At 39.5% G+C, this 27,481-nt stretch overlaps 1 protein-coding gene across 2 annotated transcripts in view; it reads right to left on the bottom strand.

The window, feature by feature from the left end:
• Positions 1-27,481, bottom strand: part of RGL1 (ral guanine nucleotide dissociation stimulator like 1) — a 257,819-nt gene that overhangs the window by 158,698 nt on the left and 71,640 nt on the right. The gene's annotated exons all lie outside the window — the stretch shown is intronic.

The following is a 27,481-nucleotide window of genomic DNA, read 5'->3' as shown; positions in this document are numbered from 1 at the left end:
GTAAGACCAGCCACGCGGAAGCTGCACTGGCTGTGGTGTTGCAAGTTTCACTCTCAGGAGCATCTATTAAACACCCGTTTCTACGGGGCTCCAGCAAGGCACACACAAATAACTCGGGAGTTTCGTTCATAACCGTGAGAATCTGAGTGTCTCAGGGCAGAAAGGGCTGTCAACAAGTCATCACAACGCACAGTACTACAGCACAGTGTGCAGAATGCCGCCGTCATCCTGTTTCCAAACTGCGCGGGGAGCACAGAGGAAGGTTCTCTTCGATAGTTATTGGTTGTGCTTAATATTAAAATTTGGATTAAAATGATAAAACAGCTATACTGTTTGTTGATCAGAGAAAGTACCGATAATAAGCTGATCACAACGTGCTAACATTTACTGAGCATTTACCGTGCGCCAAGCGAGCACCATGCTAAGTGCCTCACTATAGGTGCATTCAACCCTGAGGGAAGGAGCCTTGCTCTGCAGCCTGACTTCACCCCGACCTCTGGATCAAGTGTGGTTAGTCAGATACCCCCAACCTTGTCGAAAGGATAGCTAGGCAGTTATCTTTTCTAAGAAGATTAGATCCCATGTTCTGGTTATGGGGCTATGCATTCTTTGATAAAAGCAAATTCAGATTAAGTAAACTAGATATTTAAAAAAAAAAGTTATGGGTTGTGTTACTTTTCCTGAGCCTCAGTTTCATCAGCAACTGCTGTAAAGACGATATGTTAAAACTGACACCAATTCTGGAAAGTCTGTTTCCTCGACATCCTTCCAATTGCCACTTCAGAATCACACCGTGCCTGCCCGGCACCAAACTGCCCTAAGGAATCGCCTTGCCTCCATTCACATTCCCGTGAGTTTGTCCTTCTCCAGGTAATTTTTCTAAAAAGCAAATCTGACCATGCTGTTCCACCCACCTAAAACTTTTGCCAGAGAGAAAAAATCCAAACTCCTTAACACGGCACCCGAGGCTCCCTCCACCTCCGTTCCCCCTCCATGCCCGGCTGCCTCCTCAGCCATTCTGCTTCAGCCGTTAGGAAGTCCTGTCAGATCTCAAATACGTCCAGTATCTTTGAGCTTTCGTTTGTGTCACCTTCCCTCCACCCATGATGCCAAGAGAATAAAGACACCCTCTCTATATGTGCTCTGGACAGATTTCTATCATGTCACCTGTAACACTTTATTACATGTATTTGCTTTCAACTCTATTTCTACCTTCTGGTCTTTTTAAGCGTCTTAACCCTAGAGATGATGTCATGGACAGAGTAAGTACTAAATAAATGTTTGATGGAGTAGTTCATTCAGTCACTCATGAGAATCCAGGAAAAACGAGGCAGCAGATCTAATATATTCCAATAACATTAAAAGTTGAGTTACCTCTCCTATTTAATTTTTATGGACTTAGTGAGCTGTAAGATTTTCAGAAGGAAGGGCCAAGCTTACATTCATCCTCCTCCCCCAGGTAGCTAGTACTGCAAGCAACAATCACTCATTAGTTAACAACAGAGTAGTTTTCAGAAAATGTCTTCAAGGCATTGAGCACGTCTGCAAAACGCTGGTCTCATGCTCACGTAAGCTGCTGCCCAAATGAAAGTAAATGGAAATCGGCACTGGTAAGATAGGTCAGAGAACTTGAGAAAAAGGTCTTCTGCAGCCAAGTTACTTTGCCTTCCATGCTCCACTGTAAACTCTGAAAAGCAAGGAATCTGCTGGCAGAGCACAGTGATGAGGATGCTGCCAATCAAAACCATCGCGCAGCACTCAGAAGCAGGGAGCACCTGATATTCTCCCACAATGAACCAGGAAACAGCCTTTATAATTAATGAACAAAGTTCTTCTGAGTGGACATGGTAATAAATGACGCTGATACATACATGGGAGGAAATAAACAAAGGAGAGTCACGTGGAGGTTTCAGTCTAAAAAAAGGAAATTAAACAGGCAAAATGGAAACAGGCCAAATTAGTGGGGAAGGAAATTCCATGTTGTTATTGGAGGTAATACTGTAAACAACAAATAATAAACCAAAACAAAGTGGAAAAACTCCATGAAATGGGTTGGGCTGCATCCCTTGTATATCATGGAAACGTAACTGGATAAAACAGACAAACTACAGAAAGCTCAGGGCGGTCTTAGGAAGCCCTGCAGATGTGACGCAGCCCAGTGACCCATGGCTCTGGCTCTACTGTTTGCCCAAATTTTCAGTGTTGGAGACTGAACTCCACTGCGCACTGACTTCTCACAGACTGCCTCTTACCCTGCTTGGGAAGAAGATGCAATACAGAGTTCTAAGCCATTCCGAAGCACTTCAGAGCTAAGGACGGATGCAGAGGGGCAGCCAGCTCCTACGAGGCTCTTCAAGCATTTTGAGATCCTCCAGTCTGTCTGAGACTTGAGGCCTCTCACCCATGCTCAGTACATCACTTACCATCTGTTGGGCTTCCATCGCATCCCAGCCATTGTGCTAGTTTACTTTCCACATTTTCTCAGATCCATACAATAACCCTTCTAGGTAAATATCACCATTTTATAGCAATGAAAAGTCTGATTCAGAGAGATTAAAGAACTTTTACACACTGCTGGAAAGTTACAGGGTTCCCAAGTTCATGCTTTTTCTCCTAGGTCACTTCAGAAGACCTTCAACCTCAGCCCAGCCCAACCGCATCACCGGTGGAAGCAGCTCTCCCTCTCACGCCCCTCCCCCATGGACTAGAGTTGAAGCATCAGTGTCTTAGGTACCTGGCATAACAGTGCCCTGGAGAGCTGGTCACATTTGATGGATCACAGGTAAGAGTGGGATGGACACAGGGAGGGAAACATCACGGAAAAACAGATCAGTCCTTTTCCTCTTTCCTCCCATCTTGACTTCTGACCAGGGCAGGCTGCATGGGTATGACCAGGGCAGTCACTCAGGGCCTGTGCTCAGAAGGGCCCCCGGCTTGGTTGAATGCTCTGCTGTCACTGTCTTGAAATTCCTGACTTTTGAACCTACATTTTCATTTTGCACCAGACACCCCAAAATTATATAGCCAATCCCGCTGCTGGCCCAAATTTTTCCTCTTCAATTCTAAAGTTCCACTCCATATCTTCTTTAGACAATTCATGCATTATAGACTTCTTATTCTCCTAAAATGAGCTAGAAGTCTATATAGTGGGGCCACTTTTTGTTAGAATGAAAACACAAGGCATATTTAGATCATCTACCTCTGACAGGTCGCAAGCCGTGAAGTCGAACTACTGTCTTCTTTCTTAAATCACACAGTCAAGGCTTACCAGCCAACTTCCATACAAATACTACTAATATGAGCTCATTCAACAGGTAAGATAAAATCACTGCAAATCTAAAAGGCAGAATCTTCAACTCTACTTAATAATTAGTCTAAAATATCATTGTCCTGATAAGCTTTTTGGGAAATCATTTTTGAAGAACTGTCATTCTAAAACACCTGATACCCAAAGCAGAATTTTTTTGTAACCACTGAATGATGAAATCACCCTTAAGTTGGAGGTGGGGTAGAGAAAGGAAGCTGTATGTCTATAAAGGCAAGTATCTGATCAGTGAACATAGAAGCAAAATTTTGCTTAAAAACTCAAAAAGATACATGCACCCCAATGTTCACAGCAGCACCATTTACAATAGCCAAAACATGGAAGCAACCTAAATATCCATCGACAGACAAATAGATTAAGAAGATGTGGTACATCTATACAATGGAATATTACTAAACAATAAAAAGAATGAAATAATGCCATTTGTAGCAACATAGATGGACCTAGAGATTACTATAATAAGTGAAAAAGTTAGACAGAGAAAGACAAATATCCTATGCTATCACTTATATGTGGGATCTCTAAAAATGATACAAATAAGCTTATTTATAAAACATAAATAGACTCACAGACCTAGAAAACAAACTTATGGTTACCAAAGGAGGAAAAGGAGGGGAGGGATAAATTAGGAGTTTGGGATTAACAGATACACACTACTATATATAAAATAGATAAACAACAAGGACCTACTGTATAGCACAGGGAACTATGTTCAATATCTTATAATAACCTATAATGGAAAAGAATCTGAAAAAGAACATATGTATGTATAACTGAACCACTTTGCTGTACAACTGAAACACTGTAAGTCAACTACACTTCAATTTTTAAAAAAGTAAGTACTAGGGCACAATTTCACTGAAATCTGTATTTATGTTATTAACCCCCTGCTAGACTCTGATAAATCAAACTGTACTTTACTGAATTTGACTTTCCTTCCTGTGATAGTAAATAATGTAAGAGACATCCCTCAAAATCATTATCTTTTTCCTCCTCTCTCTCCTCTTTACGCATTTTTGGAGAGAAAAAAAAAAGTGTTTAATATTCAGAACCTTACTGGAATGGTGCAGTGTTTCTTGTCTTCATCTATTAGGGCCATGCTTTCCCACTGCCCCTGCAGGTTCCATCACTCATATCAATAATAAAGCGTTCTGCTTTATTCCCTTCATGCACACAAACTCTTGCTTCTGTCTGAAGAAATCTTTTTTTTTTTTTTTTAACTCAACTCAGATTTCTTCTAATCTTGAAAATGCCTGGCACTTGCCCTGTTCCAGGCTCTTCCCAGGAGCTCTTGTCTTTCTGCAACTTCTTTCTTCCTACTTTCTCTCATCCTCTTTCTTCTCGCTAGTGAGCTGAGGTCCTGTTCAGATAAGATAGGTTTATCTGTATCTCTTTTTATCTACAATTCTTCCATCTAAAGAGTCTATCTACCAAGAACAGGCTTGGCATTTTAGTTTTACTCAGAGGTTCGGAAGAGCCCTCGGTGCTCACAAAGAGCACTGAAATTCCAGCCAGGAGACCTGAGTTCAAATCATGAGGCTACAGTAAATTGTCTACATAACCCCTGAGCAAACTAGTTCATTTCTCAGCCTGTTTCCTCATCTTTAATATGAACAGCCTACAAGACTGCTGAGACCCTTCCCAGTTATAAAACCCTCACCTCCCCGCAAAGGCAGATGGCAAAACTAATATGCACCGATTGTTTTTCCAGCAGAGCTGAAGGAGCTATACTACTAAGCAAAACAGCAAAAGCCTGTGGCACCTGCGGCCGCCCACCCACTGTACTTACTCCCGCGTCATGCGTGGGTTCACAGTTCAGAAGTCAAACAAGCAGCACGAACGGCCCCTCAGCATGGGTAGATAAAACACCTGAGTTTTGACTATTCAGGGACAACCCCACATCCTCTGTCACATGGTCAACTCTACGTCTGCTGAGGCTTTGTAAAGCTGGGTGTGCTCACCAATCCCTAGCACCCAAACCCTAGCTTGGTGGAAGGTTTCTCTCATTGTGACTGCTAGTGTGGTATTTAAAAGCTGGGGCATCCATGAAGGTTTCAAGACGCAGCTTTCCTAGCTGCAGGGGTGCATCATAGTGGTTGTACCAGTCTATTCCATCTGAACACAGAGAAAGCAGCTGTCTGGAATCAGGGATTCTGGGGAAATGGAGACTGGAGCACAGACAGAGATGAGACCGAGCGGACTCCAGGAAGCCATGGCAGAGAGAGAGAGAGAGAGATCCCTAGGGTTGGGCAGCATTTGTCCTGGGAAAATGGGCACGTAAAATCATTTCACAGCAATACCAGAAGCTATCTGTGTTTGAAGGGACAGCCTATGCGAATGCATTAGCAGGTAAACAAAACCTTTGTTACCTCTTCCTCTTTGGAATCTCAACAGCATTCATCTATATAATGCAACTCATTTATATGGTGCATATTGTTCTCTGTTGCTTTCCTCAACCTACCCTGTCTCCCCTGTTGGACTGCAAGCTCTTTGAGAGCAAGACTTGACATAAATTAATTACATTGCTTCAATTAAAAAAAAAACTCAATCATACTTAAAAAATTTTTTTTTTCATTTTATTTTCTTTCCGTTAGAAAAAAACAAAATTCACTGGAGTCCGAGATTACACATTTACCATTACGATGTATTTTGGAAAAAATGTCAATCATTGGGCAACCATTTCCAAAGGAATTTTAATTATGAACTGTCTCCTTGAATACTGAGCGAGGTTGCACAACAGTCTGCGGGTTCAGAAGTGACCTCTGAGAGTGACTGTCTCCCGTTAAATGCAGAAAATTAAAGTGCAAGGCATTCCTTCTTCATTCAAGTTCATATTTTTTAAAGGCTGGTCCAGCTGAACTTCAGACTTTGTGTACTTCTCCCCCTGACTGATAGTATTTGGCAGAAGTTTTTAATAATTATTCAAAAAAAAAAAATCAAACCCAGACTGAGTTTGTACTACCCTTGTGAACCTCCCTGGAGAAATGGTGCTCTTTGCTCAGCAATTTGTGCTCGGCCCAGAGAGCCAACACAAGGAAGACAGCTGGTCTCCCGTCCTGATCTCCGTTCAGCATGGGCAGTCTGGAAACAAGTCTGCAAGGAGAGATGTGGGGGAGGGAGAGGACGCCTAAACAGAAGAGAGGCTGTGGTGACAAAGCGTCCTTCAGCGTTCTGAGAGAGAGAATTCTAAGGGACTGAAACTTTTATGGCTGGCATTTTTATTACGCTAAAAAGCTCCGTGATTATGTTGCTTGAAAGCTTACGAGATGACACTGTAAATCACATGACTGTCCCAGGCTCAGATGTTTCACAATTCTGTGGACTCCAGCTTTAACTGGCTGAATGAGGGCAAAATACAAACTCCATTTAGCGGAGCATCACCCAGTTCAATAGTCATCAGGCTAATTTTTACCTTCAAGTTGAAGGAAGTTGAGCTGATTCAGGTCAGAGCCATCTTTTAAGTCCAGTCATAACAGCAGCCTCGTGGATAACATGCCCTGCCCCCCACCGCAGTGCATCCAGTACTCACTGTGCCAGGCACTTCGCAAGCATCAGGTCATCCTCAGGATGGCCTCAGGAGAAGTTCAGAACAAGGGAGATGAAGGGACCAGCCCTAGAGTTGCTCTCAAGCCATCCTGACCCCAGCGCTGCGCCCTCACCCCTACACTACACCGCTACCACACTTTAAGAGTAGTCAGCGTTCCACTCACAAAATAACATCATGTTAGCGCTGAGAAATCTGAATTCCCAGGAATCTGAGCTCTTGAAAAGATTCAGAGGTGGGCTCCTCATGGGAGGAATGTAAAACGTTTTACATGTTAGGTTCAGAAAGGATGTCTTTTGAGTTTATCAGTTAATGCACAAAATCATTTCAACTAACTTCCAAATACACTGGCCTTTCCACATCTCAAGTTAGAGAGCAGCCTGTTCTCAGTCTTCTACTTTACCAAAAACAGAAGTCCAATCTATTTAACTAGTCAATCTCTGGGTCACAGGATAATGGCAGGCCCCGATGGGATGGGGGGCAATCTCTTTCAGGGTAACACTTCTGGGAGAAGTGTGTGCAGTGAGCTGGTGCTAGACCAGCCATCTAAGCAGCAAGGACATCGTGATTTTTACATATAACATGGATTCTTAATTATAATTCCTCTTCCATTAGATCAGATAACATCTTGCCCCACACAGAGGGTCCTGATTAGTGTCACACAGTGATGATTGAATCTAGCTGAGAACGCTGAATGCGCAGACGCCAATTTGCTAGACTAACTAGGCGCAGGAAGCTTTCTATTCAGAGCAGCATCTTCATTTCCACCCGACTACGTTGTTCCTTCCTCGGTATTGACCTCTGAGACAGGAACAAATGCCCAGAAGCGGTGCTGAGGGCAAAACAAGGGGCCAACATTCATCCACCATCAGGGAGGGAGGGATCTGTGTGCCTTGGGTCAGGGTGACTTCTACCCCTGGCTCACATTTCTCACCTTCTCCTCAGTTCTCTTGGTCTGCACCTGCGATAGAACAGGGCAAGCCTGTGCCATGTGGGATCAAAAACTCAATGACCCGGATGCACACAGGGACTCTGAGAGACGGTGAAATCAAGAGAGAGAAACCAAGGGAGGCTGCTTCCCGACTCTGACTCTTGCATGGATCTTGTGGGCTTATCCCCAGGCGACCTGTGTGCCCAGAGCGAACACAACAGAAAGGCAAAGCCATATCGTATGGAATTCTACGCAGCCCTGCCAAAGGCTTGAGCTTGCCAGAGCCTAGTGACATTTTCATCAGTAAATGCAGTTATGCTGGTCATGTTCCATGTATACTGGAAAAGATGCAATCATTACTTCCAAGGATTTTCAGTATTTCCAATTGTTTCAGATAGTCTTTTAGTAAACTCTATAAAGACACCCCAATGTCTTCTATTTCTTCCACGTGTTTCTTTTCTTTCATGTCATGCTCTGGAGGGGTGTGCCATAGAGGACGCATCCTGCATTCATGTGTATATTAGGTGAGAAGCAGCTACTGAATTTACCCTCCACAGTCCATGAAGGATAGAACCCTCACATTATTTTGGAGTGAACCACAAGATCGTAAGCCTACATGAGGCAACTGAAGACCAAATTCAATTCTCAAATCTCACACAGGTTTCCAAAACACACTGGAAAACTGCTCTGCATAGCAACAGAGTCAGGAATGTTTTCAACTCAGCTTGGAGGGAGAACCTTGCTGGGATATATTAAATAGTCACTGAATTAGAACCTACTTTTTCTTTAAGGTTGCAAATATTCCTAGCAGGACCAAGCCTGGGTTTCTCATTAGGCCTTCAGAAAGCAGCAGCCATCCGTCACAGTCTTCTCAAAGGCTGCAGTAAATGACTGGTGTACATCTGCAGGGTTTCTGTGTTTGATCCTAGGTTACGTTCTCACTAAGGTTAAGGGTTAGAGTTTTGGTAGATGTGGCTGTGGTCTAATTGGCCTATTTTATCTGCCCTTTTCTCACATACATACAGTATTTGAGAGCCAAATTTGTGAAACGTCTCAACTTCAACATCAACAAATGAAGAGTGGATGGAATGTGGGTTTGAGTACTCAGTTAGGTTTCGGTTTTCATTTCGAAATCAGAATGAAATCTACTGCAGCATCTGTCTGAGGGAAAATAGGATTATTTCTTTCTATGTCACTATCTCATTGCAACAGGGCTCCGGTTTCTTTCTTCTTTGTTTTTCCCTCCTTAAACTTTTACAGGACGTTCCACTTTATTTTCTTCATTGCCACAGCTTGACCTTGCTATTGCCAATAAACCACGGTGGAAACTGAATGAGAGTATGTCCTGGATTCAGACCTCTTAGCGTAAATAGCAATTGTGCAAATATACAATCTAGCATCCTTGACGTCCTAGCTGAGGGAGTCAATGGACCGACCCAACTTAACTGCAACAAGATGGCAAGCTTTCAGGGACGTGACAGTTAGGTTGCTCAAACCTCACCCAGCACCATGCCATGCACAGGAGGGATGGGGGAGTCCTTAACATTTTACCTCTCCAGCCTAATCACTGTGCCAGGTATGTACGAGGCAGGGTGAAATAAAGATAAACAAGCACGTCCTCCTTTAATTGGCTTCCCTGCTGGGTGTTCTTAATCCAGGCCATTGGGAAGTCCACAGTCATGAAGAGAAAGAGATATCTTTCAAAATGCTAGGATAAGTGTAGAAGAGAGATATACACAAGGGCATTACATTGAGAGCCCTGTGAGGAACGTATTAATTCCCCATCCCAACTTCGGATGACACAGAGAATTTAAGTCAACCACCCAAGGTCACACAGCAGAATGCAAATTTGAAAATGGATCTGTCTGATTCAGAACAAAGTCAGAGCTTTTTCCATTCTATAACGGCATTTCAGAATTTTCACAGAATTGTGGCTGTGTTAATTTTGGGCTTTGGAGCTTCAATGTTTAAAGAGAAACACTAGCCCTTTGCACTCAGGTAGGAGGCAAAAGGCCGAGAGGGTTATCTAAGTGTGTGCTTCCTTATCTGTGCCTCCTTATCTACCAAAGCTGAGGGTCTGCTTCTTGCTACCGCCCTTCATCATCCATTTTGCCAGCTCCTCCCCACTCTCTGGGGCCTATCACACTTCCCCAGGCCTGCCCTTCCTGAGCTAAATAAAGAATTATTCCACTATTTCTAAAAAGTGGCAGCAAACAGAAGCAAGAAAGAAATCGACATTGTCAGTTCTCAGTTCTTATTCACATGGTAGATTTCTGCTACAAAAGTATGGTGATCTGCAAGCCTAATTATTTTTTAAGACCTTCTTTAAAACAACATATGGAACCAATTACAGGACTCACTGACTTCTTCACTCTTGCCTCTGCTCTGGAGGGTGATGGGTTTATGATTTACAGCTCAAGTGAATGTAGTGCTTGGGTTCATGGCTCCAATTTGATTACAGCTGACACTGATTCTGGATGCCAGAGAGATTTTAATTACTATTAACTCCGTTGTGGACTGAAAAATGACTCACATGCTAGTGAAACTGACAGTATCTGTGCACTCACCCCATTTCTCCACTTCAGTCTGGACAAAAAGAAGCGTGGGGTTTTATTTTGTACCCTTTTACATGCCCTAAAATGGAATTCCAGGATGGTTGCTTGGTAAATGTAACATCAACCAGAGGAGGAAATGTAGTGAAATCAGGTCCAAATCATTTTGAGGTCTTACCTGAGAAATAAACGGATTGATTAAGTCAGCCTAGAAATCTGTCAACAGACTGCCTGGGTGAAGGTCGATTAAATCTCTCTCTTTCTGTTTCCTTGCCACAGACCTCCAGAGTTGTTTAGATTTATTCCAGTTTCTACTGGACCAATTAGCCAAAAAAGAAGTTCTGTATTCTCCAAATTAAAATCTGGCAATCTTCACCTTCCATGCACAACAGGCTGTCATAGCCAGTCTCACGTAACCACAACGGAACTTGAAATAGAAAGACGGGACTCTCAATACACTGGAGCAGCACATTAGCAGTGACATCAGTTTTAAATGTCCCCAGTGCTTCAGTCTGAGCCCTTGAGCCACCCTAAACCCTCATTCTCCTTTTCTGCATTATTTCAGGGAGAAGAGGTAGTAAAGTGAGCTAAAAACTCCCCTGTGATCCTCTCTGCTGGGCCAGATCATGCACCATCCTCTGGGCCCAGTTTGGGACTTTAAGCAGAGAACCCCTAACTCTTGGTCTTAGCCAGTTTTTAGGGAGGAAGTGCTTTATGTCACAGCCAAAGTTTGTGCCAAAATCTTGCTTAGTTTGAACTATAAGGAACTTCTAGGGCAATGTACTATGGATGTAAAGAAAGCATCACAAATATTGTTCGTAGCGAGTAATGACTTGTATACCTATTCCAGGAAAGAAAAAAAAAAAAGATCCAGAAAGAAGGAGGAGAAAAAACAGGTCAAGTGATCAAGTGAGACTTCCCCAAGGTGAAGAAAACCCACCACGTTTCTACTCCACAATCCTGCAAGCAGGCCCGGCAATGGCTTTTGTACCCAGTGAGTCTAAAGTGGGTAATTAACACACTCTCCACTTAGTCCCCGAGACTGCGCACTGGAGCGCAAGAAAAATCACAGCCCTGATTTATATGTTTATCTCTTCTCTTCTGTTTTATTTCCATTTGTTATGTTTTACAGTGCATGTAAATGTTAGAATAATAGTGCATGCATACAATTTATAAATAATTGTATGTATACTGGAGGACCCCTCTAAAAAATTGTACTGAGAAGAACATTCAACCAAAACACTTTCAAAATCACTGCTTTCCGCAGATAAAGCATCCACTGTCCATACTTTTTAACAGAATGCTTCTCTTCCTCCTGGATTTCCTGTATCCACTAATGGCCAGATACGAACTTTCTTTATTTAGGTGATACAAACAAACTTTAACCCTTCATGAAGTTCCTCTCAGAGAACTACAGAATGAGGCAGAAAGCAAGAGACTTTTATAGGATAAAACGTAAGAATCAAAGAAGAGACAAACAGAAAACGTAGGACTGGCTGGGGCCACAGAGTCAGCCTTGATGGGATGAGAAGGCCCCGAGCTGGCCTGGCCTTTGGGGACTGGCTGACTGAGTATGGTTGTGCTGCACTTCTGGTCAAGCGGAGTGTTTACAGGTGCACAGAAGTTAGCTAAGTTTCAGTCTGATAACACGGCACCCCGGGCAGGAGTGGCTCCATCTTGAGCCTAGAAATTTATTTCAACACCGTCCACCCAGACACCCAAGCTGGCAATCTCAGAGTCATCCTCAAACTGCTCCTTTTTTTTTAATTGAAGTTAGTCAGTTACAATGTGTCAGTTTTGGTGTACATGGCTCCTTATTTGTTACTTCTTTGAAGGCATCTCAGATCAGGGCTTCCCTACATTCCAGCCACCAGCTTGATAACATCCTTTCATTGTCTCAGACTGACAAGATACTAGACTCTCCATCCTTGACCCATGCTAGCCATCCTACATGCCATCACCAGGGTAGCCTTCCTAAAAACCTTTCATCAGATCAGTGGCCTCCTTAAGAACCTGCAATATGAAGGTGTCACCACAGGATAGAGTGCAAGGCTCTTAATACAGTTTGTCATGGCCTGGCTGTGTCCTGACCTACAGGTCACGTATTCCCAGCTGCCCTGCTCCAGCTCGCCAGCTCTCTCACGTTGCTGAACTTCTCGGTGTTCTCCAAGCAGCGCTCTTTCATACCTTTGTTTATGGACTACTTCTCCCCCAAATACTCTTCTTCCCCTCTCCTCCTCTTCGCCTCTGTTAGAGCAGCTGAGGCTGTGCCCCACCCCAGTACACCAGCTGTCACCTGTCTGAGCAGACACATGCCTGACGCTGTAACACACTGGCTCATGGCACCCGATTTTGATTCTCATTCAACATAAAGAGTAAGTAGCCGGGGCCAGGATTCTAATCTGTATCTATCTGGTTCCAAAGCATCTTAACCACTCGGCATTAAATTTTAAAAGCAAATGCAAATGTTACCTCGTGGTGATAAACCCACTGGGGAGAGTTAATAGCTCTCCCCATGTAGGTTGTTCATATTTCCATCACAGCATTTGCAACACTGTGCTGTAGTTTGCATCCCGGTAGACTGTGAGCTCTCAGAGGTCAAGGACTGCTGGTGCTCAGCTTGATATGTTGGGCATCTAAGACATGCTAGCACATATAAGATGGCCAGAAGATATTTGTTGAATAAATCAATTCACAAATGTTCTGTCCTTCCTCATTGCTCATTTTTTTCCCTCTCAACCCACTATGCTTCATCACAACTTTAATATAAATGCAAAAGTCACAGGAATGCCCAACACAGTGCCCAGTATAGAAAAGGCTTTAATACAATGGAGAAATTGTCAACGGCTTTATAAAGTTTTGCTACACTCCTTGCCCTCAAAAACAGAGCAACTACTATGCACAAAGACAATTTTAATGAGGTATAATTTACTCCTCTCAACTTAAGGCTTCAATGGCTTTTGATAAATGTGTTCACTTGGGCTACCAACAAAAAATCAAAATAATGAACATTTCCATCAACCCCGAAGGTTGTTCCCTTAGTCCCCCTCCCAGGGTGATCTCACCCCATCACTGTATTCGGGGAACCAGGGATCTACTTTCTGTAAATACATGGTGCATTTTTCTTTTCTGGAGTTTCGTTACACTGAATATCATACAATATCTATACCTTTGTGTCTGACTTCTTTCACTTAGCATACTTGTTTCATGATTGATCCATTTTGTCACATGTCTGAGTAGTTCATTCATTTTTATTGCTGAATAGTATGCCAGTGTTAAATATTTTATTTATATATTCACCTCCTGATGGACATTTGTGTTGTTCTCAGTTTGGGTTACAATAAACAAAAGTGAAAGTAACATTTGTGAACATAAAGTCTTTATGTGGACATATGCCTTCATTTGTCTTGGATAAAATACCTAGGAGTGAATTGCTTGATCATATGGTAAATATATGTTTCACTTTTGGAGAAGCTGCCAAAACTCCTTTCCAGAGTGGCTGCAGAGTTTTGCATCCCATCAGCAGTGTATTATGAGAGTGCCAGGTGCATCACATTCTCCCTGACACCTGGTAGCGCTGCTCATTTTAATATTACCTGCTCTAATATTCTAATAGATGTGTGGTGACGTCACATTATGGTTTAGTTTTCATTTCCCTAATAATGAATGACAGTGAGGACCTTTTCAAATTGCCTGTCTGTATATCACCTTTGGTGAAGGTTTTGTTCAAATTTGTCCAATTTTGTATAGACTTTTTATTTGTTCTATTAGTGACTTGTAAGGTATTTTTTTTTAACATATTCTAAAATGCAGTCCTTTGTCATATGTGTGTTGATAATGTTTTCTCTCAGTCTGAGACTTGGCTTTGAATTTTCATTTTCTTACTGGTATATTATGAGGAACAGAAGTTTTAAACTTTAGTGTAACCCAATTCAAACATTTTTATGTCCATGCTTTTGTGTCCTATCTAATAAATCTTTGTCTATCTGAAGGTTACAAAGTTTATTCTAGAAGTTTTATAGTTTTAGTATTTACATTTAGGACTACGATCTGTTTCAAGTTAATTTTAGTGTGTGATAAAGTAAGGGTTGAGGTTCATTTTTTCTGTCATAATAAGTTGTTCCAGACCATTTCTTCAAAAAGTAATCCTTTCTATATTGAATTATCTTGGCATCTTTGTTGAAAATCAATTGATCATACATATGTGGGTCTATTTTTGGACTCTATTGTATGTCATTGATCTATGCGTCTAAATTTATGCCAATAACACACTGTTTTGATTACTTCAACTTTATAGTAAACGTTGATATCAGTAAGTCTAAGTCCTCTAAATTCATTATTCTTTTTCATAATATTTTTGGCTGTTCTAAGCATTTAGATATCCATATAAATTTTAGAATTAGCTTAAAATTTCCTACAAGAAAGCCTGCTGGGATTTTTATTGGCATTTCATTGAATCTATAAATCATTTTGGAGAGAAGTGACATTTTAATAATATTGACTCGTAGCAATACTGATCTTATTGAGATTTCATTGAATCTGGAGATCAATTTGAAGAGAACTGAAATTCAACAATATTCAGTCTTCCAAGCTATTGACATGGTAAACCAATCCATTTAGGTCCTCATTAATTTCTCACAGAAACATTTCTAGTTTTCAGGGTAGAGGTTTTATGTATTTCATGCTCTTGCAAATGATATTTCTTATTCTAATTTCTATTTTTTATTGCTAATATATAGAAATACAATTGACTTTTGCATATTGATTTTGTATCCTGAAATCTTACTAAAATTACTTATTAGTTCTAGTGGGTTTTTTTTTTTTTTTTCCTGTAGATTCGTAAGGATTTGCAGTATGTTTGAGCATGTCAGTTGTGAATAAAGATGGTTTTACTTGTAGCTTTCTAGTTTGTTTGCTTTTTATTTCTTTTCCATGTCTTACTGCACTGGTAAGAATATCCCACAGAATTTGAATAGAAATGGAGAGAGTCAACATCCTTGTCTTATTCTTGATCTTAGGGTAAAAGGACTCATTAAGTGATATGTTAGCAATAGTTTTTTTTTTTTTAACAGCTTTCTCGAGTTATAGTTCACATGCCACAAAATTCAACCATTTTAAGTACACTTTAATTTATTATTTAATTTATTCTGATTTACTCAGTGACTTTAGGATATTCGTAGAGATGTGCAATCGTCAGCCTTTTATCAGATTGAAGAGGTTCTCTTCAATTCTCGGTTTCCTGGGAGATTATTATCATGGATGGATGTTGAATTTTTTTCAAATGCTTTTCTTGCATCAGTTGAAATGACCATACAGTTTTTCTCCTCTATTGTGATAATAAGATGAACCACATTAACTGATTTTTAATGTAAATCAACCTTCTATTCCTGGGATAAACACCACCTGGTCATGATGTATTATGCTTTTTCATATTTTATTTTTGGTTTGCTAATACTTTGCTAGAGATTTTTGATCCATGTTCATGACAGATATTGGCCTGTCATTTTCTTGTAATATTTTTGTCTAGCTTTGACATCAGGATAGTGCTTGCCTTATGAAATGAGATGAGAAGTGTTTCTTCCATATTTTCAAAATGAGTTTATGTAGGGTTGGTGGTATTTCTACCTTAAATCTCTGATACAGTTCACCAGTTAAGCCATCTAGGTCCGCAGGTTTCTTTGTGGGAAAGCTTCTAATTGTTAATTAATTGATAGAGGTTTTCTATTAATTTTCAAAACAGTTTTGACTGTCTTTCAAGGAATTTGTCCATTTCATACAGGTTGCTGAGCTCACTGGCATCGTTTACAACATCCCGTCAGCTACCCTTGTAAGTGTAAGGAGCTTAGAGATGTTTTCTTTTTCATTATTGATATTGGAAATATTTATATCCTTTTTGTTTCTTCATCAATATATCCAAGGTTTATTTATTATATTGATCGTTTGAAAAAAATCATCTTTGGATTTTACTGATGTTCTTTATTATTTTTCTATTTTCTGTTTAAGAAATTGATTATTATTTGCTTCCTACTAATTTGAGGTTTAATTTACTCTTATATTTCCAGTTTGAAGTGGAAGCTTATATTACTGCTTGTAGAGTTTTATCCTTTTCTAATGTTAAGTTTTTGAACCTATAAATTACCCTTTAAGTTACATTTCACAAATTATGATAATGTGAGTTTTCTTTTCATTCATCCCCCAATATTTTCTAACCTCCACGTGACTTCTTCTTTGAACTATGCATATTTAGAAGTAAGCTGCTGAATTTCCAAATATTTGAGGATTTTCCAGGTATTTTTTCATTCCTTATTTCCAATTTAATTCCTGTGATCCGAGAACATATTACATATGATTTCAGTCATTTAAAATTTCTAGAGACCTGTTTAATAGCTAATATATGGTCTATCTTGGTAAATGTCCATGTATACTAGAAAAGAATGTCTATTTTGCATTTGTTGAGTGGAGTATTCTCTAAATGTCAGTTAGTCCCACTGACTGAAATGTTTAAATCTTCCATAACACTATTTTCTGTCTGCTTGATCTGTCAGTTACTGAACGGAGTGTTGATACCTGCAGCTGTAATAATAGATTTGTCTTTTTCTCTTTTCAGATCTGTCAGGCGCTTCATGTCTTTTGAAAGTTAGTTATTAGGTGGATATACACTTAGGATTATTATGACTTCTTGATTAATTGACCCCTTTTATCATTGTGAAATATGCCTGTTTATCCCTGGTAATATTTCTTATTCTGAAGTCTATTTTTTCTGCTGTTAATATAGCTAAAAACAGCTTTATATTTTCCCAGCATTTCCCCTTTAATATGGGTCTTTATATTTAAACAGAATTTTTATAGACCACATGCATATAGTAGGGGGTTTTACTATCCTAACAATCTCTGACTTTTTATTGTAGAGTTGAGACTATTTACATTTCATGAAATTATTGATACTATTGTGTTTAAATCTACCATCTTGCTAGTATTTTGCTATTTGTCTCATCTGTTCTTTGTTGGGTTTTTTCCCCCTATTTTTCTACTTTCTTTTGTATTAACTAAGTATTTTAAATTTACATATTATCAACCACTATTGGTTTGCTAGCTATCTTTTTATTTCTTAAACGTTCATCTAGGGTTGACAATATGCATGTTTATCTTATTTCTGTTTACCTTGAAATAACATTATATACTACCTCACATAAAAAGTAAGAATATTGCAACAATATACTTGCATTTCCTTATCCTGTCCTTTTGTACTATTGATGTCATACATTTTGCTTTTTCATGTTAAAATTTCCACAGTGTATTATTTTAAGAAATTTTAAAATGATTTTTGAAAGCCCTCGATATTTACCCACACATGTACCATTTTTAGAGTTCTCCATTTGTTCGTATTAGATCCACATTTTCGTCACACATCATTTTCCTTCTGGCTGAATAGCTATATACTTGTAATGAAAGTCTGCTAGCCACAAACTCCCACAGCTTCTGTCTGAAAAAAGTTTTTATTTTATCTTCAGGTTTGAAAGGTATTTTCAGGGGGTCTAGAATTATAGGTTGACAAACTTTCCCCCCACACTACCTTCAACTTGCATACTTTCTGAAGAAAAGTCTGTCATAATTCTTATCTTTTGTTGCTTTGTATATAATGTGTCTTTTCCCCCTATACCTCCCTGTAAGGTTTTTCTCAGCATCAGCAGACTGCTGTGGTTGGGCTGTGAGGTTCTCGGGGTGGCTTTCTTAGCATTTATCTTGCTTATGTATTTCCATGGAGTTCTTTAGGTCTTAGTTTATATTTTTCATAAAATTTGAAAAACACTTGGTCATTATTTCTTCAAACATTATTTTTGTCCTCTTTTTTTTCTCTTTTCTCCTTCTAAAGACTCCAGTACACATGTTAGTCAATATGACATTTCCCCTTGGGTCTGTTTATTTTTCTTAATTTTTTAAATCTCTGGGTATAAGCTTCATTATGGACAGGTTCTACTGCAATGTCTTCAAGAGGTTCTATTCAACTTCATCTTTTTTTAAGTCATGTCTATTCTGCTGTTCATCCCTTTATCAAGTGAATTTTTCATTTCAGACATAAGTTCCCTTTACTTTCTCTTTGTGCTTCCCTTTTCTCGACTCATCATGTCCAGATTTTCCATTTAGTAACTTGCCATATTAGATGTATTTATTATACCTGTTTTCATGTCTTTGTCTGTTAGTTTTATTCCCTCTGTCATCTGGGGGCTTGTTGGTGTTGACTGATTTTCCTCTTGCCTTTGGATCACATTTTCCTGCTTTTTTTTCTTTTGCATGTCTTGTAATTTTTTATTAGGTGTCAAACATTCTGAATCTTTCATTGTTAATTATTAGATTTTGTTTAACTCCTATAAAAATGTTGAGCATTTGCTCTCACAGGAAATTAAGTCTCTTGCAGATTAGTTTGATTCTTCTGATATTTATTTTTAAGCTTTGTAGTGTACATCTCGATTATCCTTCACTCCAGATCTATTTTAGCCCTACTACTAACACCCAAGTCTTATAAGGTCACTACTAAATATTGCACATGTAGAATGAGGTCTCTCTACTCTGGCTGGTAAAAACTCAAGTTATTCCTGGTCCTGTGTGACCTCTAGGAATTGTTCAGCTTACAAGTATGTAAAAAGAAAATTATGTGCCAGAAATCTCAACCTATGGTTATACAAATTTCTAATCAGCCAAAGACGCAAGGGGACCCATATGCAGATTTCTGATGCTCTTTCTTAGCATAGTTCCCCTTTAAGTACTCTGTCTCACAAATTCTAGCTGCCTCAGCCCACCTAAATTCTAATTTGTCTTCTCAATTCATCAAAATGCAGGGTTCTGTTTGGTTCTCATTTCCTGCACCAAGGTCCAGAAATTGGAGGGAGAAGACCAGAACCATCACCGGATTCACATCATTTGTTTCCCTTCTCAGAAGTCATAGTGCTATGCTGCCTGTTGTCTGAAAAAATATATTTTGTCCAATTTTCTAGCTGGTTTTGGTGGCAGATTAAATGCGGACCCTACTCTACCCCATGGCTGGAAATCAAAGTATATGTAAATGTCAAAAAACCCCAACATATTTTAAGTAGCTGTTACTTGTATAGCAACTTCATACAGCATAAGACAGTCCCCAAAATATAATTTCTTAACCCTGTATCAATTGAAGAATGATATAAATCACCTAATATTTGAAGAAACTGTAAAAAGTCTTTGAACATGTAATAAATGAGGAGTTAGTACTTTATTCCCAAAATGTAACGAAAGCCTGTCAGGCAATCTGAGGATCATTTGCGTCTGAATAATGCAATAACTAGTTTTAAGGAAATAAGCAGTTTTTTTCAGCACTTCATCTGACAGTATTCAACAACCTAATGTTTTTTGCCCTTGAGAAATTTTTCTGACCAAATAACTTCTACTCTTTTTGGTTGTTTCCATTTCCCTGAAATGCAAAGGTGGTTTTCATAGTAGGGTACTAAATAGAAGACTCCCAAGCCACTATCTCTCTAGAAAATAAAGATTCCTCCAAACTTCAAGACTCACAATAATTAAGATAAAATGTTCTACATGAGGTCTTTATCTTTATTGGTGATCAAGATTCTTCTTCCCAATCCTCTATGCCCCTCAATCCTTCAACAAGACCGTCACCGCCACTACAATACAACTAGTCCCAGCTTACACATAGGTTAATTTACTCTTTTTTATAATACTGATTGCTTTCAACTTGGAATGCATTTTCAGATAGGTTAGAGACTTTCTGACATTCTGTGGTGTATGTTAGAGATTCTGTACAGGATCCAGACCAACTCGAGAGAGAAGTCTTTTTAAGAAAGAAAATAGATAAGCATGTTCTCAGCACAACTTAATGCCTACAGAGTCCACATGTCCTCTGTTTCCCACAAATATTGAGGTACTGCCTCACGAACATAAAGACTGGATTAGTCCTGGCCTTGGTACTAATGGTTGGATTAAAAGCAGCATCTCAGCGAATTGCTAGCCAGTTGTTCCTTAAGTTGGCCAAAGGGCAAAAGCACAAGCCAAATTTTCCACTGATTCTGCTCAACATCCTGCCACACCCAATGAACTTCGTCCAGTGCTGCAGACTCCTTGGTGTCTAGCATCTGATTGCCCTAAGGATGCAGAACTTATATATGGCATTGTTGTCTCAGAAGCTTAAAAGAAATTCCCTGCCAGAATAATCGGGTACAATGAAGGGGAAGAAACCTTTGTCAAGTTTCTAATTCAAAAAATCTCGTTATTAATTATTTAACATGTGTTAGCTCATGTAATCCTCACAAATCTACAAGGCATGTATTTGTATTCCTCCTTTTCAGATAAGAAAAGTAAACCTTAAAAAGGTTAAATAAGGTTCCCAAGGTCCCATGAGAAGTTGTAGAGGTAGAGCCAACATTCAAACCCAGATTCATATGGCAGCCAAAATTGTGTTCTGAATCACAGACTTAATTTGCGAGTCCAAGTTTGGCTTTTCACAGATAGAACTCTTCAACATTCACAATCCTTTCAAGAGAAACTATAAACTCTGAAAAGAGAATGGATGAGAGACTGGGTAAAAGGGGAATAAACCTAACCCTGGAGTCCAAGAGTCATTCTGGGTTCACAGTAATATCTCATCTCTTCTCTTCTCTTCCCTCTTCCTTCCTTCCTTCCTTCCTTCCTTCCTTCCTTTTCTTTTTCTTTCTTTCTTTTTTCTTTTTCTTTCTTTTTTTCTTTTTCTTTCTTTCTCTTTCTTCCTTCCTTCCTTTCTTTCTTCCTTCCTTCCTTCCTTCCTGTCTTTCATTTCCTTCTTTCTCTCTCTCTTTCTTGCTTTCTTCAATTGAAGTGTAACTGACATATGACATTGTACTAGTTTCAGGCGTACAACATAATGACTTGATATTTGTATATGTTGCAAAATGAGCACCACAACAAGTCTAGTTAACATTCATCCCCATACATAGTAAATTTTTTTTCTCTTGCGATTAGGACTTTTAAGATCTATTCTCTTACAACATTCAGATATACAATACAGTATTATTAACTATACTCACCATGCTGTACATTTCATCCCCATGACTTACTAATTTTACAACTGGAAGTTTGTACCTTTTGATCCCCTTTATCCATTTCTCCCACCCACCCCCAGACCTGACCCCTGGCAACCACCAATCTGTTATCTGTATCTATGAGCTTAGTTTTGTTTTGTTTTTAGATTTCACATGTTAGTGAGGTCATATGATATTTGTCTCTTTGTCTGACTTACTCACATAGCATAATGCCCTCAACGTCCATCCATGTTGTCAGAAATGGCAAGGTTTCCTTCTCTTTTATGATTAAGTAATATATATTCCTCCGTCAGGGGGCACTTCAGTTGTTTCCATATGTTGCCTATTGTAAACAGTGCTGCAATGAACATGAGAGTTTACATCGCTTTTCAAGTTTGTGTTTTCATTTTCTTCAAATAAATACCCAGAAGTGGCATTGCTGGATCATATGGTAGTTCTATTTTTAACTGTTTGAGGAACCTCCATACTATTTTTCACATTGGGCGCACCAAGTTACATTCCTACCAACAGTGCACAAGGGTTCCCTTTTCTCCACGTCCTCACCAACATTTGTTATTTCTTGTCTTTTTCTAAATAATCATCTTAACAAGTGTGAAGTGGTGTATCATTGTGGTTTTGATTCACATTTCCCTGACGATTAGTGACACAGAGCATCTCTTCATGTACCTGTTGGCCATTTGTATGTCTTCTTTGGGAAAATGTCTATTCAGATCCCCTGCCTATATTTAATCTGATTTTTTTTCTTTTCTTTTCTTTTCTTTTTTTTTTTTTTTTTTTTTGCTATTGAGTTGTATGAGTTCTTTATATGTTTTGGGTATTAAGTCTTTACCAAGTATATGATTTTCAAATATTTTCTCCCATTCAGTAGGCTGCCTTTCCGTTTTGTCAATGGTTCCCTTTGCTGTGCAGAAGATTTTTAGATGGATGTTGTCCCACTTGTTAATTTTTGTTGCCTTTGATTTTGGTTTCAGACTTTAAAAACCATAACCAAGACCAATGTCAAGGAGCTTACCACTTATAATTTCTTCTAGGAGTTCTATGGTTTTAGGTTTACATTCAAGTCTTTAATCCATTTTAAGCTAATTTTTGTGTATGGTGTAAGATAGTGGTCCAATTTCATTCTTTTATGTGTAGCTGTCCAATTTTCCCAACACCATTTTTTAAAGAGGTCCTTTCCCCATTGTATGTTTTTGGCTCCTTTGTCATAGATTAATTGTGTTGGTTTATTTCTAGGCTCTCTATTCTGTCCTCTTGGTCTGCCACCACTGTACTGTTTTAATTACTATAGCTTCATAATACAGTTTGAAATCAGACAGCATAATAACCCCAGCTCTGTTCTTTCTCAAGATTGCTTTGGTTATTCAGGGTCTTTTGTAGTTCTATATAAATTTTAGGATTATTTGTTCTATTTCTGTGAAAAATGCCATTGGAAATTTGATAGGGATTGCATTAGTCTATAGATTACGTTGGGTTGTATAGACATTTTAACAATATTAATTCTTCCAACCCAAGAACATGGGATACCTTTCCCTTTATTTGTGTCTTCTTCAATTTCTTTTATTAATGTTTTACAGTTGTCAGTATATAGGTCTTTCACCCCCTTGGTTACATTTATTCCTATGTATCTTATTCTTTTTGATGCAATTGTAAATGGAAATTATTTTCTTAATTTCTCTCTCAACTAGTTCATTATTAATGCATAGAAACACAAACACAACACAAAATCAATATGTAATAAATTTTTGCATATTGATTTTACATCCTACAACTTTACTGAATTTGTTTATTAATTCTAGTAGTTTTTCTGGTGACGTCTTTAAGGTTTTCTATACATAATATCATGTCATTTACAAATAAAGACATTTTTACTTCTTTCTCTCTGAGTTAGATGCCCTTTATTTGCCTAATTGCTCTGGCCAGGCCAATACTATGTGAAATAAAAGTGGTAAGAGAGGCAACTTTGCTTTGTTCCTGATCTTAGAGGAAAGGCTTTCCGCTTTTCACTGAGTAGCATATTAGCTTTACCTTTATTATGTTGAGGTACATTCCCTCTATACCCACATTGTTGAGAGTCTTTATCATAAATGGATGTCAAATTTCATCAAATGCTTTTCCTGCACCTATTGAGAGGCTCATATTATTTTTAACCTTGATTTTGTTAATGTGGTGGTGTATCACATTGATTGACTTGTGGATGTTGAATAAATCCCACTTGATCACAGTGTCATCTTTTTTTCTAAGAAAAATGGTTGAGTTTGCTACTCCCTTCATAAAGTTATGGGAATCCCAATGCAGAAGTTTCGTTGGCATCTTATCTGCTTCCTAACCTACAAACACATCTACATGCACATTATTCTTATCTTTCAATGTTTATTTCACTTATTGCATAGCGCACCCTCACAAGCAAAGACGTTCCTCCGTTTATTCAAAGCTTATTTCCATACACAGGCTCAAAACGCTCTATGACCTCTGTGAAACTCTCCATCAATTATCCTATGTCTTGCTTATGTGTTCAACTAGTCTGTCTTTACTTACTTCTTCCTATAATTTATAAACATTTTAAAAAACCCCTTTTCAATTCTATATTGTCCTCTAACTACCTCCACAAATCATTCTCCTTCAGTTTAGGATACATTTTTTAGAACAATGACATATATTCATTGTCTCCACTTTCCACCTCTCATTGACTTGACTCCCTGAAATCTGGCGTCCAGCTCTGCCACTCCATCAAAATTACTTTCATTATGATCACTTATCACTTCTAGATAAAAAAAAAAAAACCTAATAAATGCTCTTAAGTATTTATTTTTGTGGATTTTTTCAATATTTGGTCCTATCACATTCATTGTTCCCTCCATGCAATTTTATTCATCCCTGGTTTCCACGACTCTGTTCTGCTGTGTCCTCTCATCTTCTGCGGTACTCTTCCTCAGACTTCTTCATGGGATCTGCTTTCTTGTCCAGCCCCTTAAACAATAGTGTTCCCCAGTGTTCTGTCTTGGCTGTTTTTTCTCACCCTAAATTCTCTCACTGAATGATTTCATCCATAGTCATTCCTTCAACTGCAACCACAGATGCTGGAATCACAATGGTAAACAATCCCTGTCCCTACGGGGCTTATGATCTAGTGAGAACAGTCATTCCATGAATAATCACGTAAGTAATACCATCACCATTGTGGTAAATGCCTTGGAGGAAAAGAAGAACGCTCTCTGAGAGTGAAAGCAGCGGAGCTAAATTAAACTGCAGGCACAGTGGAGGTTTCTATGAGAACGTGGCATTAAGCTGACCAAAGAGCAAGGTAAGAGGGACATATTCCAAAGTGAGAAAATACCATGCAATGTGGTCTGACGGGGAGAAAGTTCATTCCGAAGATAGGAAACACACGTTCGAAAGTATCACACATTTGGATAGAAGCAGGTTATCCAAAGTGTGGAGGAGCCGAGCGGTGGAGGGAGGAAGATGAGATTGGTATACACGGATGCGCAGGGGCCAGGAGGGGAAGGGCACTTTCTGACAGACATTGGCATTTATATTTTATGGTTATTATTGATGAGACACCCTTGAAAGATTTCAGCTGGTGGCAGAAAGGAAGTTCACTTGAGGTTGAGGAACAGTAGTGTCAGGGAGACAAGTTTGAAGTTATTAAAATAGGGGTAAAATGAGCATCTGTAAACAGCAGCAGTGGAAATGGAAATGAGAGAATTGCATTAAGAAATGTACAAACCGAAGCAACTAACACAACGTGGGTGGAATGGATCTGCAGGTCAGGGAGAGACAAAGGGAGCAGGAAAAGATAACTCCCATTGAATGACTAGGCTCACAGGGAGAGAACTGAGCTTTGGAGAAAGACGATAAATTGTATTTTAGACATGCTGAGTGTGAGCAGACTGCGGGTCTTCCGGGGGAAAGTGTTCAGTAGCAGCTGGAAACAGAGATCTGGGATCAGGAAGAAGGCCAGGTCTAGAGACTTGAGGGCCAGGGGACATGGATCTGAGCTCCATGTATCTAACTGCCAGCTCAACCTCCCCACTTGGGTATCTCAGGTCTGTCATCTCCCTCCTAAACTTCCTCTCCTCCAGTGTCCTCTGTTCTAGGCAATGATGCCAGCACCCTTCCAGAGCTCTGTCCACATCATCCTTGACACCTCCACCTTGCTCAGCACCCACACGCAACCAATCACTGAGACCTGCCCTGTCATCACAACCTATGTCCAGAAAGTCTCAAATAGACACTTCCCTCTGCTGCAGCTTCCAACACGCTGGATCCAGTCCCCTTTAATTCTCACCAAGACTGTTTCTTACCTGCTGTCTCTACCTAAACACTGACTCCCTCCCAATCCAATTCATTCTCCACACACTAGGTACTGGGGTTATTATGTGAGCAAAACGGCCTCAATCCTTGATGCGAAGGGCCTTCACGTGAGTAAAGCGGATTATCAATTAGGCACTTGTAACATGGACGGGTCAGTACTACAGCAGGAGAAACGGACAAGGTAAGCAAACTGATCCGCTGCCAGCAGCAGGCAGCCCAAAGATGCAGACCTTGGCGCATCGGGGCGGTTCTTACAGGTGCACACACAGTTTGAGCCGGTGAGAATGAAATAAAAGAACAGCAACACAGCTTGTGTTTGGAGTGGGAGCCCAGGGCGGTATGGAAGGCCTCATTCTGGGTGCACGTGCTTGCGTGGGAGCCACAGGCAAAGGCTATGGCTCTTCTGTGGTGTTTTTTATAAGCCGGACACAGGCGAGCTGTGTACACAGAAGTATTCTTTCTACTCCAATATTTTAGCATTAAACTTTCCATTAATGACTTTAAGGGCCTTGCAAATCTCCCTGGTGATGTATCAGCTGTATTTTTCCCTTACTTCATCTCACATTTTTCCTACTGCTATATATCCTAGTGAATCCTTCTTTTTGCTTTTGGCAGACTCTCTTTTTTTTTTAGGCTAATTTTTCTACCACACTTTACATTCATCTTCCAGTTTCTTTCCTTGCTCCTTCCTTCAGGTCATTCTAAGTCCTCTCTTCTTCTAAGGTCGTCTTCATTCAGTCTCTCTTCACCCCACCAGATCCGGTGCACTTGCTTCTTCTTTCCTTTGCAAACATTTGCTTCATCCCTGTAACCCCCAGGTGTGTCACATAAAACCCTCATGGCCTTTAAAAAAAAATGAAAGAATACCGGTCAGAATGGCCATTATTCAAAAGTCCACAAACGATAAATGCTGGAGAGGGTGTGGAGAAAAGGGAAACCTTCTGCACTGTTGGTGGGAATGTAGTTTGGTGCAGCTATTGTGGAAAACAGTATGGAGATTCCTCAAAAAACTAAAGACAGACAGACCACATGATACAGCAATCCCACTCCTGGGCATATATCCAAAGGGATCTCTAATTCAAAAAGATACATGCACCCCAATGTTCATAGCAGCATTATACACAATAGCCAAGACCTGGAAGTAACCTAAATGTCCATCAACAGATGACTGGATAAAGAAGTTGTGGTATATTATACAATGGAATACTACTCGGCCATAAAAAAGAGTAAAATAATGCCATTTGCAGCAACATGGATGGACATGGAGATCGTAAGTCTAAGTGAAGTAAGCCAGAAAGAGAAGGAAAAATACCAGATGATATCACTTATATGTGGAATCTAAAAAAAGAAAAAGAAAAAGAAAAAAGAGGACACTAATGAACTCATCTACAAAACAGAAACAGACTCACAGACATAGTAAACAATCTTATGGTTACCAGGGGAAAGGGGGTGGGAAACGATAAATTTGGGAGTTTGAGATTTGCAAATGTTAGCCACTATATATAAAAAAAGATAAAAAACAAATTTCTTCTGTATAGCACAGGGAACTATATTCAGTATCTTGTAATAACCTTTAATGAAAAAAGAATATGAAAATGAATATATGTATATACGTGCATGACTGGGACATTATGCTGCACACCAGAAATTGACACATTGTAACTGACTGTACTTCAATTTAAAAAAAAACAAAAAAACAGAAGATAACACCCTATCAAGGCATCTGGAGACAGAGCCTTCAGCACCTCCTCA

This window comes from Camelus bactrianus, chromosome 21 (genome assembly GCF_048773025.1).
Source record: "Camelus bactrianus isolate YW-2024 breed Bactrian camel chromosome 21, ASM4877302v1, whole genome shotgun sequence".
Classification (NCBI taxonomy): Eukaryota; Metazoa; Chordata; class Mammalia; order Artiodactyla; family Camelidae; genus Camelus; species Camelus bactrianus.
The sequence above is the reverse complement of the archived record's forward strand: the minus strand, read 5'-3'. Positions and strand labels throughout refer to the sequence as shown.